The sequence below is a fragment of the Giraffa tippelskirchi genome, chromosome 13, assembly GCF_054371585.1.
Source record: "Giraffa tippelskirchi isolate mGirTip1 chromosome 13, T2T-mGirTip1v1.2.pri, whole genome shotgun sequence".
Lineage (NCBI taxonomy): Eukaryota > Metazoa > Chordata > Mammalia > Artiodactyla > Giraffidae > Giraffa > Giraffa tippelskirchi.
The window spans coordinates 88864231-88882606 of NC_137287.1; the positions used below are offsets into that span (position 1 = coordinate 88864231).

Genomic DNA, 18376 nt, shown 5'->3' on the forward strand with positions numbered 1-18376 from the left:
CTGTAAAATGGAACTACTCAAGGGCTGTTCAGCAGAAGACTGAATAATGATGGTCTATTTACTTAACAAAATAATATTCATAACAGGAATTAATGTTCTAAAGCAATACACAATAATGAAATAAACACCCAAACATAAAGTTTAACAAAATAAGTGACACAAAAGAAAGGGTAATTATATAATTTATATCCAGTGCATCCAGGAAAACATCTACTTCTGCTTTATTGAATATGCAAAAGCCTTTGACTATGTGAACCACCAAAAACTGTGGAAAATTCTTCAAGAGATGGGAATCCCAGACCACCGGACCTGCCTCCTGAGAAATATGTATGCAGGTCAAGAAGCAACAGTTAGAACTGGACATGGAACAACAGATTGGTTCCAAATCAGGAAAGGAGTACGTCAAGGCTGTATACTGTCACTCTGTTTATTTAACTTATATGTGGAGTACATCATGAGAAATGCTGGGCTGGATGAAGCACAAGCTGGAATCCAGATTGCCGGGAGAAATATCAATAACCTCAGATACGCAGATGACACCACCCTTATGGCAGAAAGTGAAGAACTAAAGAGCCTCTTGAAAGTGAAAGAGGAGAGTGAAAAAGCTGGCCTAAAACTCAACATTCAGAAAATTAAGATCATGGTATCTGATCCCATCACTTCATGGCAAATAGATGGGGAAACAGTGGAAACAGTGAGAGACTTTATTTGTGGGGGCTCCAAAATCACTGCAGATGGTGACTGCAGCCATGAAATTGAAAGACCTTGCTCCTTGGAAGAAAAGTTATGACCAACCTAGACAGCATATTAAAAAGCAGAGACATTACTTTGCCAACAAAGGTCCATCTAGTCAAAGCTATGGTTTTTCCAGTAGTCATGTATGGATGTGAGAGTTAGTCTATAACGAAAACTGAGTGTGGAAGAATTGATGCTTTTGAACTGTGGTGTTGGAGAAGACTCTTGAGAGTCCCTTGGACTGCAAGGAGATCCAACCAGTCCATCCTAAAGGAAATCAGTCCTGAATATTCATTGGAAGGACTGAGGCTGAAGCTGAATCTCCAATACTTTGGCCACCTGATGCGAAGAACTGACTCATTTGAAAAGACCCTGATACTGTGAAAGATTTAAGGCAGGAAGAGGAAGACGACAGAGGGTGAGATGGCTGGATGGCATCACTAACCTGATGGATGTTGAGTTTGAGTAAACTCCAGGAGTTGGTGATGGACAGGGAGGCCTGGCGTGCTGCAGTCCATGGGGTGGCAAAGAGTCAGATACAACTGAGCGACTGAACTGAACTGAACTGATCCAGTACATAAAAGAAAAAAACAGGCAAAACTACCCTTACTATTAGAAGTCAAGATAAAGTTTACTTTTAAAGTATGCAAACAACTGAAGGGAAATGTGGGCAGAATTTTGAGACTTGGGTAATGTTCTTTTCCAGTGTGTCAAGACTGTGAAAGATCTTTGAAAGGCACACTTCTAGGATATTTGCATTTCTATGTATATTACACAGCAAAATAAACTTTTTTACAAATAGAATGGAATGCCTCCAATTGTGTTTAATTTCCAAATTCAAAATTAAAATAAAATGATGTTAAAGATATCAACTGCAACCAAAATAAACCCCTCAAAAAAGGTCAGAGTTACAACTTGAATATCAAGCTTTTATTTCAGGACAGAAAAACAAAATGAGAGAGACAGGTGAATGCCTTTATAATGATAAATTTGAAATACACAATGGATATCCAACAATTTTCATATACAGGCAAAAAAATAACACTATGTTCATCCAAGATGGGCTTATAACAAGCTCTGAAAATTTGCATCTCCTTAAAACCAACAAAAAATGGCAAAAATTCTCATAGTCAACACTTTCAGGACTCTGGAAATCAATCAAAGACTCAGTTCAGTTCAGTTCAGTTCAGTCGCTCAGTCGTGTCCAACTCTTTGCGACCCCATGAGTCGCAGCACGCCAGGCCTCCCTGTCCATCACCAACTCCTGGAGTTTACCCAGACCCATGTCCATCGAGTCGGTGATGCCATCCAAACATCTCATCCTCTGTCATCCCCTTCTCCTCCTGCCCCCAATCCTTCCCAGCATTAGGGTCTTTTCCAGTGAGTCACCTCTTCACATGAGGTGGCCAAAGACTAGCTACAGTAATAAAAAAAAATTGGTATGGTATTGCCATAAGAATAGACATTGTAGTCCAATGAAATAGATTTGAGAATTTAAAAATAAACCCATAGACCCATGGCCAATTGATTTTTGGCAAGCAAGGCAATAACCATCAACTCAGACGAATAATCTCTTTAATAAATAGTGCTCAGATAATTGGACGTCCACATTGAAAAGAATGACAGTGAGCCCCCTACCTCTACCATATACAAAAATTATGTTAAAACAGATCAGTCACCTAAATATATTGAAATTTTGCAAGAAACTTGGGAGGGAAATAAGGAATGAATTAGGATAATTCACATCTTAGGTCAAAAAGCTTCTGAGTTGAGAAACAAAGTTGATGGTTCAGCTCAGTTCAGTCACTCGGTCGAGTCCAACTCTTTGCCACCCCATGGACTGCAGCACGCCAGGCCTCCCTGTTCATCACCAACTCCCTCTCCCACTGGAGCAGCTGTGAGGAGACACCCCACACACAAGGGCAAAGGAGAAGCCCCAGCAAGATGGTAGGAGAATGAAACTGCATACAGAATCAAACCCCATACCTGCCAGAGATGCTCAACGGGCTCAAACAAAACCTTGTGGGCACCAGGACCCAGAAACCCCACAGAGACTGAGCCAGACCTACCTTTGAGTGTCTCCTGTGGAGGTACGGGTCAGCAGTGGCCTGCTGCAGGGGCTCTGGGTGCAACAGACCTGGGTATGGCATGAGCCCTCTTGGAGGAGGTTGCCGTTAACCCCACCGTAGAGCCGCCAGAACTTACGCAGGACTGGGGAAACAGACTCTTACAGGGCACAAACAAAACCTTGTGTGCCTCATGACCCACAAGAAAGGAACAGCGACCCTACAAGAGACTGACCCACAGTTGCCCAGGAGTGTCTAGGAGTCTCCAGCAAAGGCATGGGTCGGCAGTGGCCTGCTGCAGGGTCAGGGACACTGAGTGCCTCGGTGCCTGCGTGGGACCTTTTGAAGGCGGTCACCATTATCTTCAAAGTTTATGGTAAATAAACAAAGTCACTAAAGAACCAGCAGAAAATCTGACATAAACTCGGATTAAGGCACGTCCTCCTAGGTATGTTTCAAAGCTCAGAAAACAGGAGGAAAGCTACATCACAGCCGCAGTCTTCGGAATCAAAACCCAGAAACCCTACGAATGGTCACAGGGAGGTGGCCAGTGACCCGGCCCGGGAGCAGCCCCGGCGCAGGCGAGGACTTTCAGACTCCAGTGCCCTGGGGCTGGGGCGGCCATCTCAGCCAGCACCCTCTCTGCCCGGGGAAAAGGAGACCCGCGCTGTCACCCCACCACGGGAGATGCGCACATTTACCTCACGTGGCCTCCTGTCACAGAGGCACCTGCCCGCCGGCGTTTGGTCAGGGCGTTCGGTCAGGTGCAGTCGCCTGAGGGCAGGTGTCAGGCCTGAGGCATGCGAGGCGCTGGGCGTTCACCTTTGGTGCTGCAGAGTGCAGCCTCCGGGGCTCAGCTGTCGTCAGGACCCCAGGTTTACGACTTGGGGGTTACCTGTGAGCCCTGGGTTTACATCGGGACCCCAGTTTATGGCTGAGCCTGCATTGCAACGTGGGGGCGTTAGACAAGGGCTTTAGTCAGGTGAGTGTGTCCGGCCCCAGACCAGGCCCCTAGTTTCCACAGGACGGCATCCAACGGAGGGCCGAGGGGTGAGCACTGCGGAGGCAGAGGCGACCCTTCGGGGGCCCCAGCGGCTTCCCGGTCTCTACCAGGAGCGTGTGCGGGTGACCGGGCAGCGCAGGTGGGAAGGGAGCCGGTCCACCAATGGTGACCGTGGCCTGAGGTGGCTCTGCTGCCCTGCGGGCCGGGCCGTGGGCACCCAGGGCCCTCGGGTTTGCTTGGGTTTCCTGGAGGGCCCCTGTGATTCCAGGATCAGTCATTGTGTGTGTACTGTGCCTGTTAAGTATATAGTTTATATAATACCTTTAGTATATGTAATACCTATAACATTATAATGCTTATAGTATATATAGTGCATATATAATAGTTATGTATAATACCTATAATATATATAATAGCCACTGTGATTCCTGGATCAATCTTTGTGTGTGTACTGTGCGTTTTAAGTATGCAATTTATATAATACCTATAACATTATAATACTTATAATATATCTATAATATATAGTATTTATAGTACATGTATAATAGTTATATATAATACCTATAATATTATAATACCTATAATATATATAATACCTATAATATATATAAAACCTATAATATATAGTATATATATTGTGTATATAATGTATATAACTGTGTGTACATATGTACATATATGTACTGTGTGTGTTAAATACACATTTATCAGAAAAGGAAACATTGTTTCTTAAACATAGGAAAAGATGCTCAAACTCCCTTTTAATAAAAGAAATGAAAATTTAAAAACAATTGACAATTTTTCACCTAGTTAAGTGGTAAAGATGATAGATAGATAGATAGGTAGATAGACTTCCCACCAGAAAATAGGAAAACAGACTGTCTCATTTATTGTTCATGAAGGATAAATCGGCAGAACTCAGAGGAAGGTAATTTTTACAATACCCAGTGTGTGTTCACATATACACAAACATAAGTACGGAAATTACTTTGATCTAGCAGAATTTTTCTCCTTAGCTGTTATTTTGCTGATATTCTTTCACCTGTGGGAAATGAGGCATGTACAGATTGTTGCAGCGTGGTTTATACAAACACAAATTGGATGAGACATAAATACCCATTAATGGAAGACTTGTTAAATAAATTATGTACATCAATAAAATTGAGAACCCAGTAGGGAGCATTTAAGGGAAAGAGACAGCTGTATATGTATTTTAAGCAAAACAGTAGGAATAGATGAATGTGTGTCTATGGGTATGTACGCTTGTAAATAAAAATAAATATGAAATAAGTAAAGCTTGTTACTTCTGAGGAGGAACATTGGATAGATGGGGACAAATGAACTTCACATTTTTTGTATGCATTTGTGTATTACCTGTTCTACAGAATAAATATCAGAAAAGTAAACAAACACCCAAGTTAATAACAATGAGATGCTGCGCAGAGATCCTAGCCCAGGGCTCTAATCTCTGACTTTTCCTCTAACAATCTGTGACTTAATTAAGGTCAGTTCCTTAACACCTGGAAATCCCTATTCTTATCAGGTAGATGAAGAGGGGACTTATAAAGAGCATTTCAGGGATCGTTTGATTTCCAGTCGTCTATCAAGCTACTCATGTCATAAGACAGATGCAGCAAGACCCAGTGTTTTATGGGTATTGTGGTTTTTTGGTTTTGATGTCTCTCTTTTTTTTTTAATTGAAAACATCTTCACTGGTCAGTATGCTACCTGCACAGTCTGACGCAAGGAAGAGAGACTTTGCCCAAAAACTCCTTTTATTTTATTCATAATATGTCAGTTTCCATACAGACACTGCCTTCTGTTTCTCCCATATTCTAAAAGAAAGACAATGGTCCAATCAGAGTATTATTCTTCATTATGTAATTTTTCTATCAAAAGCTTAGGAGGGTTTTAAGTTCTGTCTTGATTTGTTTGCTGCTTCACGCATATGTGCTGTAATTACATTCAAATTGACACCTTCAGAGTAAAAATTTTTTTTTCTTCATGATCTCACTGCCTTATGTAGTTTCTCAAAGTGTGCACACCCCCAAAATAAAGTTATGTGATGCTAAAAATGAATTCATTATGCACAAATTGTTGCCTAGGAAAAGAGCCATTTAGAGGAAATCGCAGATGCACAGATTTGAGTGAACTATTGCTCATCATTTTCCAATTAGTCCTTGTCTGTGTGTGTGTGTTTTCAGTCTTTAATGCTGTACCTTTCTGTCTTCGCTTTTTTGTGTGGATTGTATGGCAGGCTTATTCGTCTGCCTTCAAGCTACTGTTGAAAGGTTTATGGGATGTTATGCTTGTGGATGGAAGTCTATTGGCCCCACTTGGAAATCTGTTGAAAACAAGCTATCTTGTGTATTCAATGTGAATCATAAACTATGGAGTAGAGGATCTGGTGAGAATGGCCTTGACTTATCCACTGAGGTGTGTGGAAGATGAGTTTTGAGTGAGAGACTGAGGAGTGCTGAACGTAGATAGAGAGGAATCCTTGATTATTCGACTGACACGCGTCAGGAGAACATGACGAGGATTGGGAGGCAGGGATTCTTAGGTCATCTACAGTCATGTGTTTGCTTCCAGGACAGAAAATACCTCTATCCCCAAAAAGTGTTTTCTGATTGAAGAGGTGCTTGGGAAACTCAGGTGACTGAATTGACTTCCAAGAGGTTGTTAAACATAGTACAGATGTTCTAGATTTATTTTAAGGGGCATGGGATTTTCACCCTATTGCCCATGCACTATAGATGCCAGTAACACAAAGTGTTGTTACCAATAGTGCATTCAGTAAAATGCCATCACATTCAACATTGCATACCATCCATCTCAACACATACCCCTTATTTTCATGTGTGACATATGGGCACTGAGCTCACATCCATGAAAGTACCCTGTGTGTGTATGACGTACAACAGAAACATTGCTTAAATCATGGGCAAATCCATAATGATAAGACAGAGAATATCCACGGAGAGAAGGCCAGCTATGGACTGAGGACAAAGATCTTAAGGCACTGTGTTTGAGACTGTTTAGGGAATAGTGAGCTAACCATCCAGCAGCTTCTTTGTGAGCACATACCTGCTAGGTTTCTGATCCAGCCGTGCACCACGGTGGGTGCTGTGATCCTGTGATTCCGCCATAACTTGATCAGTGGCACTGCAGCTAAGTAACTGATTGTACATCAGACAGCAGAGAGATCTTTGATTAATCTCCTCTTGGTATGTTTAAAAGATGGAAAACCCCCTACGGGTTCCCATTTGCTCTCCTTCTTTGCAGAGATCAGAGACAAATAGTTCCTTGCCATGTTATTCTTGTCTGTGTAAAGAGGATTTGTACAAGAAAGTCCCTGGTGTAAACAGTATTGAAAACTTGTCTGAAGGATTAAAGCACCTCTAGTGATCTGCCCCCAGGACTATCTTCTTGCAGGCTGCACTGATGATGCCAGGAGCAAGCTGCTTTGGATGGTGCTCAGCACCAGCATGGAAAATAAGTAGACTGACACAGTACAAAATCAAACTTTGCCTCCACATTTTAATGTAGATATAAAAGGATGGCAGGCTTAAGATATTAGGATATATGCATAATGTATCAACTGAAATCAGAGATACAATGAGGTGTTTTTTATAGGTTCAGTGGGCATATTGAGCTATGTAAATGGGACTGTTAAGAATAGAGAAAACCAAAGCAAAGAGAAATCAAAGTATAGGCACAACAAAACACTAATACTTGAAAACACTTTAGAGCTTGTGACAGTAGGATTCAGGATTTTTTCCTGCTACATCAGAAAAGTAGTTCGGTGCCATTTATTAGTTTCCAAACAGGAAATTTGGTTTGACTGTCATAATAATCTCTTCAGATCAGTGAATCGTTAACAACTTAATCCAGCAAAGCTCTGCTTTTATTTCCAGGCCAAGGTTAGTAAAGAATGTTTGACACTTAAGCTGAGACTCACTGGCAATCCTCTAATGCACTGACAACATTCTGAAGATTACAGATAAATCTAAAAATCACAGATAGAGCCCTGCCCAAGATGGCACCCATCTGTTCATCTTCTCTGCCCTCTGGAGTGGACAGAAGTCACTCACACGCCAGTCACCAGTCACCAGGCACCAGTACCTGCTCTGTCACAGATGGGGGTGCTCTACTGACCATTTAAGCTACTCTTTAGGATGGGAAAGTCAGAGTGGAGGAGAGTCCCTGTGAGGAATCTAAACAAAATGTCCTTGCTGAATTCACTGGACACTTCCACAGGTTCCCATTCACTTAATGCTGCTTAGCTCATATTCGCAAATATTTGAAGAATAAAATTACTTGTTGCCAGTACTCACATCACTTGAAGAGCTACATCTATAAATACGTACACCATGAATCAGCACACCTTAAAAAGTTTTTCCATTTAAAAATGACATTTGAGATGGGATCCTGTGGGTTTAACAAAGTATGAGAGTTGTTTTTTTCTCATCCCAGAGTTTCCAATATTGTATAATATGATAATGCTTGTTGTGAATCTGCAAGGTTACATTGCACATGTGTGCTGTGAGCTTTCTAACTGCTGCCTCCAGCTATTTCACAAGATTATTAAGTGCAGGTTTACTCTGGATGTCAGTTGTCCAGGGAACTTTAACTGGTATGCTTTGTCACATATATTTTACAGCATAGTTCAAAGATACTGGATTACTGGGAGCCTTTTCCACAAACTGCTGTCCCATTTCCTTGGCTCAGTGTGTCCTGAACTACATAATGGGGAGGGGCAATCATTTATCTTCCTCATTTTCTCTACAGTTACACTCACACAGGGATGAAGCATTATATTCCATGTGTCCTACTGCATTTTCTAACTAGTCTGTAAAAATCATTAACATTTATTGTCAATATGGACCATTGTGGGCTTCCCAGGTGGTTGAGTAAAATGATCCACCTGCCAATGCAGGAGACGCAAGAGATGCAGTTTAAATCCCTGGGTCTGGAAGATCCCCTGGAGGAGAGTATGGCAACCCACTCCAGTATTCTTGCTGGAAAATTCCACAGGTAGAGGAGCTTAGCAGGCTGTAGTCCACGGGGTTGCAAAAGAGTTGTACACGATTTAGCAACTAAACAACAGCAACATGGACCATTGTACAGATTTCTACTGAAATGCCAGCATAGATTTTTAAATTTCTAGAACACATCCAGTGAGGGACTGTACTGTATTGTGATTTTGCCATTTAGCAATGATTTACATCAGTAAAAAGTCATAAGAATGTTGAGAAGCATTTTTTTTCAGATTGCATGTGATAGGATTAAATGGAAGAATGTTGATGTTCCATTTTGTGATTCCAGAAAAGTCTTTTTCTTTTCTTAGTTCCATAAACTGTAGGTATGGCATCATTATTTTTATCTGCTACTTTTATTTCATTTTTGTTGTTTGTGTTTATATTTTTAAGCTTCCCATGTTTTGTATATTCAGGGGGTGGATGGCAACTTTGCCAGAAAAGCAGTTTCTTTACCCTTGGGCCCATATCCTCTGTGCTTTCAATAACTGGAAGAAAAAGAAAAAAAGATTTAGTGAGAACATGAACTTTCCCCTTTTGCAGGCTCCCTTCAACTGTCTGCCCACTGAACAATATGCTCTACTATAAGTTTCAAAATATTGCTATTCTCACTTACTGTATTTTTTGTGTTTGCATAATTATAACATTTTCTTTCTTTCCTGTACTCCTACCACTCCATATATATATATAGTCCAGAGAAAATGACAAGAGAACCAGAGAGAAAAATCACAAAATTCAATTTGAAAACGTTTCTATTTCTACTGCTTTAGCTGAACTTTCATTTCTGTTGCTCTGGGCTCTGCGGCCACCATGCCAGCTGCTTGACCTCCCTTGTCCTCATTCCTGTCCTCCAAACTTAATTAGTTTGCACTTTGTGACTTGTTCCTGTTGCCTAGAGTCCCTGGAGTTAATCTTGTCACAAGGGAGCTTGTGTTCACTCAGGGACTTTCTATCACAGTGCTAATTGTACAGTTAGTCTAAGGCGGGTGCAGTGGTGCCCACGTGGTCTCTTGCAGAGGAGGGAGCATAAATCTAAGTGCAGGCAGCTCTTCTCTCTGGCAGCTGCGTGTGGAGGGCACAAGACAGCACAGATTGCACTGGAATCTTGGTGTGGATTGCATGTCCATCTGTAATCTCTAAATACATCTAGAGGAGAGCACTTGTTAAGCATTCAGGTAAAGGAACTAAATAAAACATAAAATTTCAAGGAAAGAGTATGGGGCAGATGGTATTACCATATTATGACAGTGTCGTATATCAGGACAGACAAGTGTTTCCCATGTTTCTCCAAATATTATAGATATGTGCACTGATGCTTTAGAAGACCTCTGAAAACATGAAAAAAATCCTCATGTAATTTCAGTCTTTTTAACTTTACCTCTCCAGTGTATGTGTAGTTCATGGTTTTAAGTTGCAATTTTCTGATGATTAATGATGCTGAAAACTTTCTGTTTATCACTTATTTTTATATCTATATTTGTGATGTATCTATTCAAGTCTCTTCTGCAGTTTTTATACATTGGTTTTCTTTGTTTCTGATTTGTAGTATTTCTTTAAACAATATATTACAATTAAAAGAGCTTTGACAGACATGTATATTGCAAATATACATGGATTGAGATTCCATTTCTTACAGTGTTTGTTGATGAACAGCAAAGTTTAATTATGATGAAGCAAAACTTTTCTGCTTGTCCATGTCCAACACTTCTATTGTTTGCCTTGTTTATTTAAAAAATCTGCCAAACTAAAATTTCTAGTGCTTTCTTCCAGGTGGTTTATAGTCCATGGTGTACATTTCAGTCCACATTACTTGTTCTCTATGTGGTAGGGGTCAAAGTTAATTTTTTTTCTATATCAGTGGCCTCTTTTTTAGTGAAAAGATGAAAAAAAAAGTGAAAAAAATTTGTATAGACTACCATTAGCTGTTGAATTGTTTTGGAGCCTTTGTTGTAAATCAGATGACCAAATTAGCAGAGTTTTTGGACTCCATATTATTCTATTGGTTTAATTTCCTATCTTTATTGTAAATATTCTCCCATTCTATTATTTTTATTTAACCTTAATTATTCTGGGTGCTTTGAATTTCCATTTAAATTTTAGAATCAGCTTGTAAGTTTCTACAAATACAAATGAATACTTACATTTTGATTTAGATGCACTGTACATACCGAATAATCAGTGTGTGGGCAAAGGATATATGGGAAATCATATACCCTCCCCTCAATTTTGCTACAAACCCAAACACATTCTAAAAATAATCTATTAAAAATGACTGAGTCTGTAGGTATGAAGGATATTGATTTTGTGTTTGATTTTTTTATAATATCTTTTTCTAGTTTAATGCTGGGTAAATGCAGACATAAACTGAAAGGTTGGTATAGAATTGTGATTATTCTTTCTTGTATGCTTAATAGAATTCACCACTGAAACTGTTAAATTTTTTTCCTAGTTACAGGGTTAGTCGTATTTTTCTTAAGTGAGCTTTGGTGATTTGTATCTTCCAAGGAATTGTCATCTATTAATACAGAATTATTCTTCCCCTTGTCATTCTTTTTTGGGGCTCCAGAATCACTGTTGATGGTGACTGCAGCCATGAAATTAAAAGACGCTTGCTCCTTGGAAGGAAGGTTATGGCCAACCTAGATAGCATATTTAAAAGCAGAGACATTACTTTGCCAACAAAAGTCCATCTAGTCAAGGCTATGGTTTTTCCAGTGGTCATGTATGGATGTGAGAGTTGGACGGTGAAGAAAGCTGAGCGCCGAAGAATTGATGCTTTTGAACTGTGGTGTTGGAGAAGACTCTTGAGAGTCCCTTGGACTGCAAGGAGATCCAATCAATCCATCCTAAGAGAGATCAACCTGGGTGTTCATTGGAAGGTCTGATATTGAAGCTGAAACTCCAATACTTTGGCCACCTCATGTGAAGGGTTGACTCATTGGAAAAGACCCTAATGCTGGGTAGGATTGGGGGCGGGAGGAGAAGGGGACGACAGAGGATGAGATGGTTGGATGGCATCACCGACTCGATGGACATGGGTTTGGGTAGACTCCGGGAGTTGGTGATGGACAGAGAGGCCTGGCGTGCTGCAGTTTATGGGGTCGCAAAGAGTCGGACACGACTGAGTGACTGAACTGAACTGAACTGTCATTCTTTTATTGGCCATGGGATCCGATGCCCCCATCTCATTCCCGGTATTAGTAATCTGCTTGCTCTTCCTTTCTTAGTGTATTGATCAGTATAGATTCAGATTTATTCACTTCACTAATCATCTTAGAGAACCAGATTTTATATTCTTTTATTATACTGTGACTATTTTCCTTATTTTAATTGAGTTGATTTCTGCTTTTATCTTTATAATTTCCTTCAGCATACTTACCTCACATTTATTTTGCTCTTCTTGGTCTAGTTTATTAAAGTATACACTTTTCTCACTGACGTCAAAGCCTTCTTCTTGTCTGACGTGAGCACCATTGCTGTAAATTTTTCTCTGTACTGCTTTAGCAAAGTATCGAGCACTCTCCTGTGCTATGATTTTATTCAGTTACACGTAGGCTTTCTTTGGTCCTCTCCCCACAAGATGCTGCCTAACAGTGGCCAGGGGCGGTTGTAGTGCAGCCCACGATGGGTATGTTATGCATTTCTTGTATTTCTTATCCACATCTAGATCTTTTATGAGGAGTTGCATTTTCTCCCACTTTGGCTGGCAAAACTCCGACAGACCCTACCTAATGTGACCTTCAGAATCTCAGTTCTTAACCTCAGAGCACTCTTTTTGCCTGACATGATTTGCTGCCCCTCACCCTGAGCATAAAAGCCCTGCTCTGTGAGCTCCTGTTCTCCATGGCAAAGCCTGGAGACTCAAGCCCCTACTCTTGCTCCACCCCCAACTCTGAGCTCTCAGCTCAGTGGTATCACAGCACTCTGCTTGGATGCCTTAGTTTTATCCTGTGGTAGGAAATTGCCCACAGATGGAGAACAAGTGTGGTCGTGGCACTCACTCCACGAGCTTCCCATTTCTAAAGCAAATACCCTCCAATGGATGGTGCCTTGACTGCCTTTACCAGAGCCTGACAACCGTGCCTCGTGTATCTTGTCCAGTGTCAAGGCTGTCAAGAGTGGAAGGAGTTAGCCCTGTGCCAGCTACTGCATCACAACTGGACATCAGAATCTCCCTTGTACACCTTTTAAGTAGAGGAATCCTTCAAAAGACAGACCTGTTTTCTCCCAGCAAGTGTGATGTTTCTGAATTGTGGTTACAAATAGAGCAACAAAAGCAAAAGTGTAAACAGCACATCTGTCGCCTGCAGTGTAGCCCTCATAGTCATGTGAAAAGTGTCAGACACACCTGCCACTGTGAGTGCCCTGCCAGACACTGACAGCTGAGAACCCATGCCCACACCAGTCACAGAAAGGCACAAGCCTTTAAAATTACACATCTGGGGGACATCTCCAGCTAGAGCCATTGGCAGTATATATTGCCATGTTTCCAAAATGATAGTAATAACCACAGAGTGAGAGCATTCAAAGGACACACCATGAAAAAAAATGACACTAGGTGTGTCCATCTGGAAAGGCAGGTTACTAGATGCATCTGACTCTTATGTCAGTACACTGCTCTGTGGTTACGGGGTTTTTCTTTTTTCCCCAGATTTATTGAGATATAATTGACATACAGCCCTGTATATGCTTAAGGTGTACAGTATAGTGATTTGACTTACATATGGAGCATGAAGTGATTATTACAATAAATTTAGTGAACATCCAATTATAAGGCAAATATATGCAAAATTAAAGAAATTTTTTTTAAAAAATTTCCTTGTGATGAGAATTCTGAGGATTTACTCAGTGTAATAATATGAAAAGTGAAAGTGTTAGTCACTCAGTCGTGTCTGACTCTGTGCGACCACATGTTCTGTAGCCTGCCAGGCTCCTCTATCCATGGGATTTCCCAGGCAAGAATACTGGGGTGTGTTGCCATTCCTTTCTCCAGGGGATCTTCCCGACCCAGGGATTGAACATGGGTTGCCCACATTGCAGGCAGATTCTTTACCGTTTGAGCCCCCAGGAAAGCCTCATTGTAATAACATACCAGCGTTAATTTTATTATTGTTGTATTTTACATTTCTAGTACGTATTTATCTTATAATTGGGAGTTTGTTCCTTTCGATTGCCTTAATCCAATTTTTCCTTCCCTGACCCCTTATTCTGGTAACCACAAATCTGATCTCTTTTTCTGAGTTTGTCTTTGAAGCATAATTGATCTACAACACTATGTTACCTCCTATTACACAAAATAAAGATTCAATATTTCTGTATATTTTAAAGTTATCACCATAAGTCTAGTTATAATATGGTTATTGACTATTCTCCACACTGTACATTTCATACCCGTGTCTCATTCATTTTGCATCTGAAAATCGGCACTTGTTGTTCACCTGTGCAGATATGTTTTTTTACTTCCTTAAAGAAACACCTTTGAATTGTCACCATATCCTATCATTCCGCATCTTTCTTAACACTAAGCTTTTCTCTGCTCTTCCTTCCTGTTTCTCGTCTTCTACTCACAAGAGCACAGGCGGGCAGAAATCTTCAACAGTTGACATAGTCCAGGTGTCCTGGGAGAATAGGAAATCTAAGCAACTTGTTTCTCCTACTGTAAGCCTGAGGAAATCTCAACTATGCTATCTGTGGAAGATAACCATGGCCTAGGGCATGGGTGCATTATCTAAGAATGGTGTGTCCAAATAGTAGAGTAGTTTGAAATGCCATAAAACTCACAGCAACATTTATACCTCAGTTGAAAATCAAAACATAGATTCCAATCTTTACCAAATTCCAGGAATTTGTAGGAGGCATGTGTTTTGAAATTAAAAGACGCTTACTCCTTGGAAGGAAAGTTATGACCAACCTAGACAGCATATTAAAAAGCAGAGACATTACTTTGCCAACAAAGGTCCATCTAGTCAAGGCTATGGTTTTTCCAGTGGTCATGTATGGATGTGAGAGTTGGACTATAAAGAAAGCTAAGTGCCAAAGAATTGATGCTTTTGAACTGTGGTGCTGGAGAAGGCTCTTGAGAGTCCCTTGCACTGCAAGGAGATCCAACCCGTCCATCCTAAAGATCAGCCCTGAGTGTTCATTGGAAGGATTGATGTTGAAGCTGAAACTCCAATACTTTGGCCACCTGATGCGAAGAGCTGACTCATAGGAAAAGGCCCTGATGCTGGGAAAGATTGAGGGCAGGAGAAGAAGGGGATGACAGAGGATGAGATGGCTGGATGGCATCACCGACTCCATGGACATGGATTTGGGTGGACTCAGGGAGCTGGTGATGGACAGGGAGGCCTGGCGTGCCGCGATTCATGGGGTTACAAAGAGTCAGACACAACTGAGATACTGAACTGAACTGAACTGAACTGAACTGAACTGTGTTTTTCACCAAAGTCAACTTCTGTAAGATAATGAAAGTTGATATGCTAAACTCTGTTTCAATGAAGTAGTTAAGAATTCATTGCCTGGTAACAGAGCTAGTATATTTAATATTTATTTCTTGAGAAGTACACATTCTTGATATATTTTTTAGAGATATTATGAATCAGGTGAAAATATTGACTTGATATTAAAATGATTTATTTCTAATGGCTGTGAAAATTATAATAATAAATAGTACATGTTAGCTCAAAAATAATAGTTGTCTTTGGGACACAAAAAGGTCAGGGGCATATTTCAGGCAAACCCCAGTGGAAAAAGAGTCCCCTAGAACAGCTATTGATTTGAATCTGCTGTGGACTATGTTCCCTGTGTCCATATTTCAAGGATTCATCTTCTTTATTTTTTTTCCTGTTTTCACAACAGCTCTCACTCCAACTCAGGCTTGATGGGCAAAAATGATGTCTGACTCTGAGTACACATCTGGTCACTGCTGACATTAAGTGCTCTGAAAATCCATACTTATTGACAGTGGGGAGGGCCGTGTCCTCAAAGAAGTTACTTGCCCCTTCAATGTTGTTCGGTCACTCAGTCGTGTCCGACTCTGCGACCCCTTGGACTGCAGCAGGGCGGGCTTCCCTGTCATACCATTCTCTTATTTGCAATTGTAGCAAGATAATTTTGTGGCTGATCTGGTGGCAGTGTGGTATGTAACACTTTAAAACTGAACAGCTAAAACCATAAAAATACAGTGAAGCTTTATGTTTTTTACACTTGTAACACTAAAAATGCACTAATATAGTGACATAAGATGGGAGAATGTTGTGTGATTACATTAAATGTGACAGAAAATAAAGTGTAAAACTTCTTCAAGTAAATTTTCATTGATAATTTTTGCTAAGCACCCCATCCAGGGATCCCCTCATTGTATTGGAACTCTGACTCTTCAGGAGAGTCTGATTGCAGGTGTGTGTTACGTAGAGCTGGCATTGGCTTCCTGGAGCTCCTGGGGTCTCTGCAAAGAGATGTCCCCCCAACAACCAAGCCCCTCCCGTCCACTGCCTCATAGAGAGCCTCCTGCCTCCTGCAGCACCTGAGCAGGTGGTCTGGGTCTCTGACAGCACACCCCTGAAACTCGTCTCAGTTTGGATCATTTTTGTGTTGGGTTCAGTGAGTAGTTAGTTGTGTATTCTCTATTAGCTCATCCTCACCATGAAGTTCAAGTTCTGAAGTTTTTAGTCAAACCAAAGAGAAGAGTGGAAGACTCACTCTTACTCACCCTTATTTTCTCCCTCCCTGAGGATGAAGCCTCTTCTCCCATCGCCCACCCAGGACCCTGGGGACTGGCTACAATGTTTGTTTCTTAACATGGTAAAAACATCCTGGTGATGCAGAGGGCTTCATAGAAGGCAGGCCAGGAGGGTCACCTGGACGGTGAAAACTTCGTGGACACCCCTCACACCTGACCTGTGGTCAGTCTTCTTGCATTACTTAGTCATAAATCTGGCCTCGAGAGATTGGACCCCCATAGTGAAGCCAGGAAAAAAAAAACAGCTCATCATTGTTGCCTGGGGAAAAGTTCACCAGACATGTCCCTTAGGAGATATCAGTTGGTTGGACATGGCCACTAAAGCACCTGACAGATCACTCCATCCGTCAGGCCACCTCCTCCACCCACATCCCTTGGACGCAGCAACAGGAAACAGCCGCTCGGGAAGGGAGCGCGTCACACTCATACCCACGCAGTGGCCTCCCCAACACACCGCATGGGCTCTTGAGGCTGCGGCAGGGCCAGGTCACCTCTTTAATGGACTGGAGTGCAGTTTTAGCCGGAGTTAAAGGGGATCATCTTTAGAAACTGTTTCCTTCCTAATGGCCATGATGATGACCTTCTACTTAGATAGCTCCACTCAGCTGGAATGGCCACAGCTTATTATGTACTTAAAATAATGCACCTTATCAATCACTAAAATGCCACTTCTTCCAGGAAGGAAAATCGCTGTCCTAGTACAGCCAGTGGCCATTGGACCCCACACTGAAGAAGAAAGGAAGAACATTACCTTCTGAGGAGTGACTTTGTTCTGAGTAATGTGTTTCAGTTTGTTTGTTTTACTCACAATCAGCTGTGTCCTTTTTAAACACGCTAATGTTTAATTGTTTTCCTAAGAATACTAAATACAGACTTCATTTTACAGCTCAGCTAAAAGACAGATCACTCATCTATAAATACAAATAAAAACCATTGAAGTCCCTCCTAAAATCTACTCATCTGTGCCTATATTTTTTAAGGAAATGTATTTTGGAGAAAAAAAATTTTCTCTTACCTACAACAGTTTGAAGTAAAATCCTCCACCCTCAGGGTGCCTTCTTTTGTGGTCACCATTTCTCACTGTGTCTGAGACTGGAGTGCAGTGCTGTTCCTAAAGGCGTACTCTGACAAGTGCTCCTCACAGGGTGACCACCTGGAAACACCCTTGGAGAGAACTGCTGTTTCACAGGCCCCGGGAGTCCAGCTCTGCCATCTCCTGAGGCACGCAGATGGTGCCTCAGCTCCTGTGAACCCAGTCCTTTCTCTCAAGAAGCATATGGGGTTCATCACCAACACGCCCAGAACTCTGACTACTGCAGCCCCCACTCATCTCACTCTAGCCCTAACCCTAACCCTGTGATTACCTCCATACTTGTCTTATTTTATGGCCCTTTCCTGAGTGTTCCATCACGTGGTTCTGTTTTCTTACCTGGATCTGAACTCCAAGGGGGCAGAGATCCTCTCCTTTATCCGGACACCTACAGTCCATGGGGTCGCAAAGAGTCACCATGACTGAACAACTAAACCGAACTGACAGCACTTTGCCCATCCAGGCTGAAATACAGCACCTACAGTGTTGGCTAATTTTGGCCATGTGCCTGCTGGAGTGGGTGGCACTGTCTCCATCCATGCCCCACATACCCAGATACCTGCTAAGCATGTCACAGCTCTTGGTGTCTTTCTGGGAGGGAGGTCAAAACCAAACGCCCCAGTTCCTGTGCTTTTAAATGTATGTAAGACTCCCTTTTGTCACAATGACTCAATAATACACATCACAATTTGCCAGTGAACA

The 18376-nt window shown here is 41.5% G+C and overlaps 1 long non-coding RNA gene across 1 annotated transcript; it reads right to left on the bottom strand.

Moving 5' to 3' along the window:
• Positions 1–5561: 5561 nt before the first annotated feature.
• LOC145530890 (uncharacterized) lies at positions 5562–18295 on the bottom strand. The gene is made up of 2 exons (XR_014072082.1): positions 18014–18295; positions 5562–9331 (listed from the first exon to the last, which is right to left on the bottom strand). It is a non-coding gene; the product is annotated as an uncharacterized LOC145530890 (long non-coding RNA).
• Between the last annotated feature and the right edge of the window lie 81 nt (positions 18296–18376).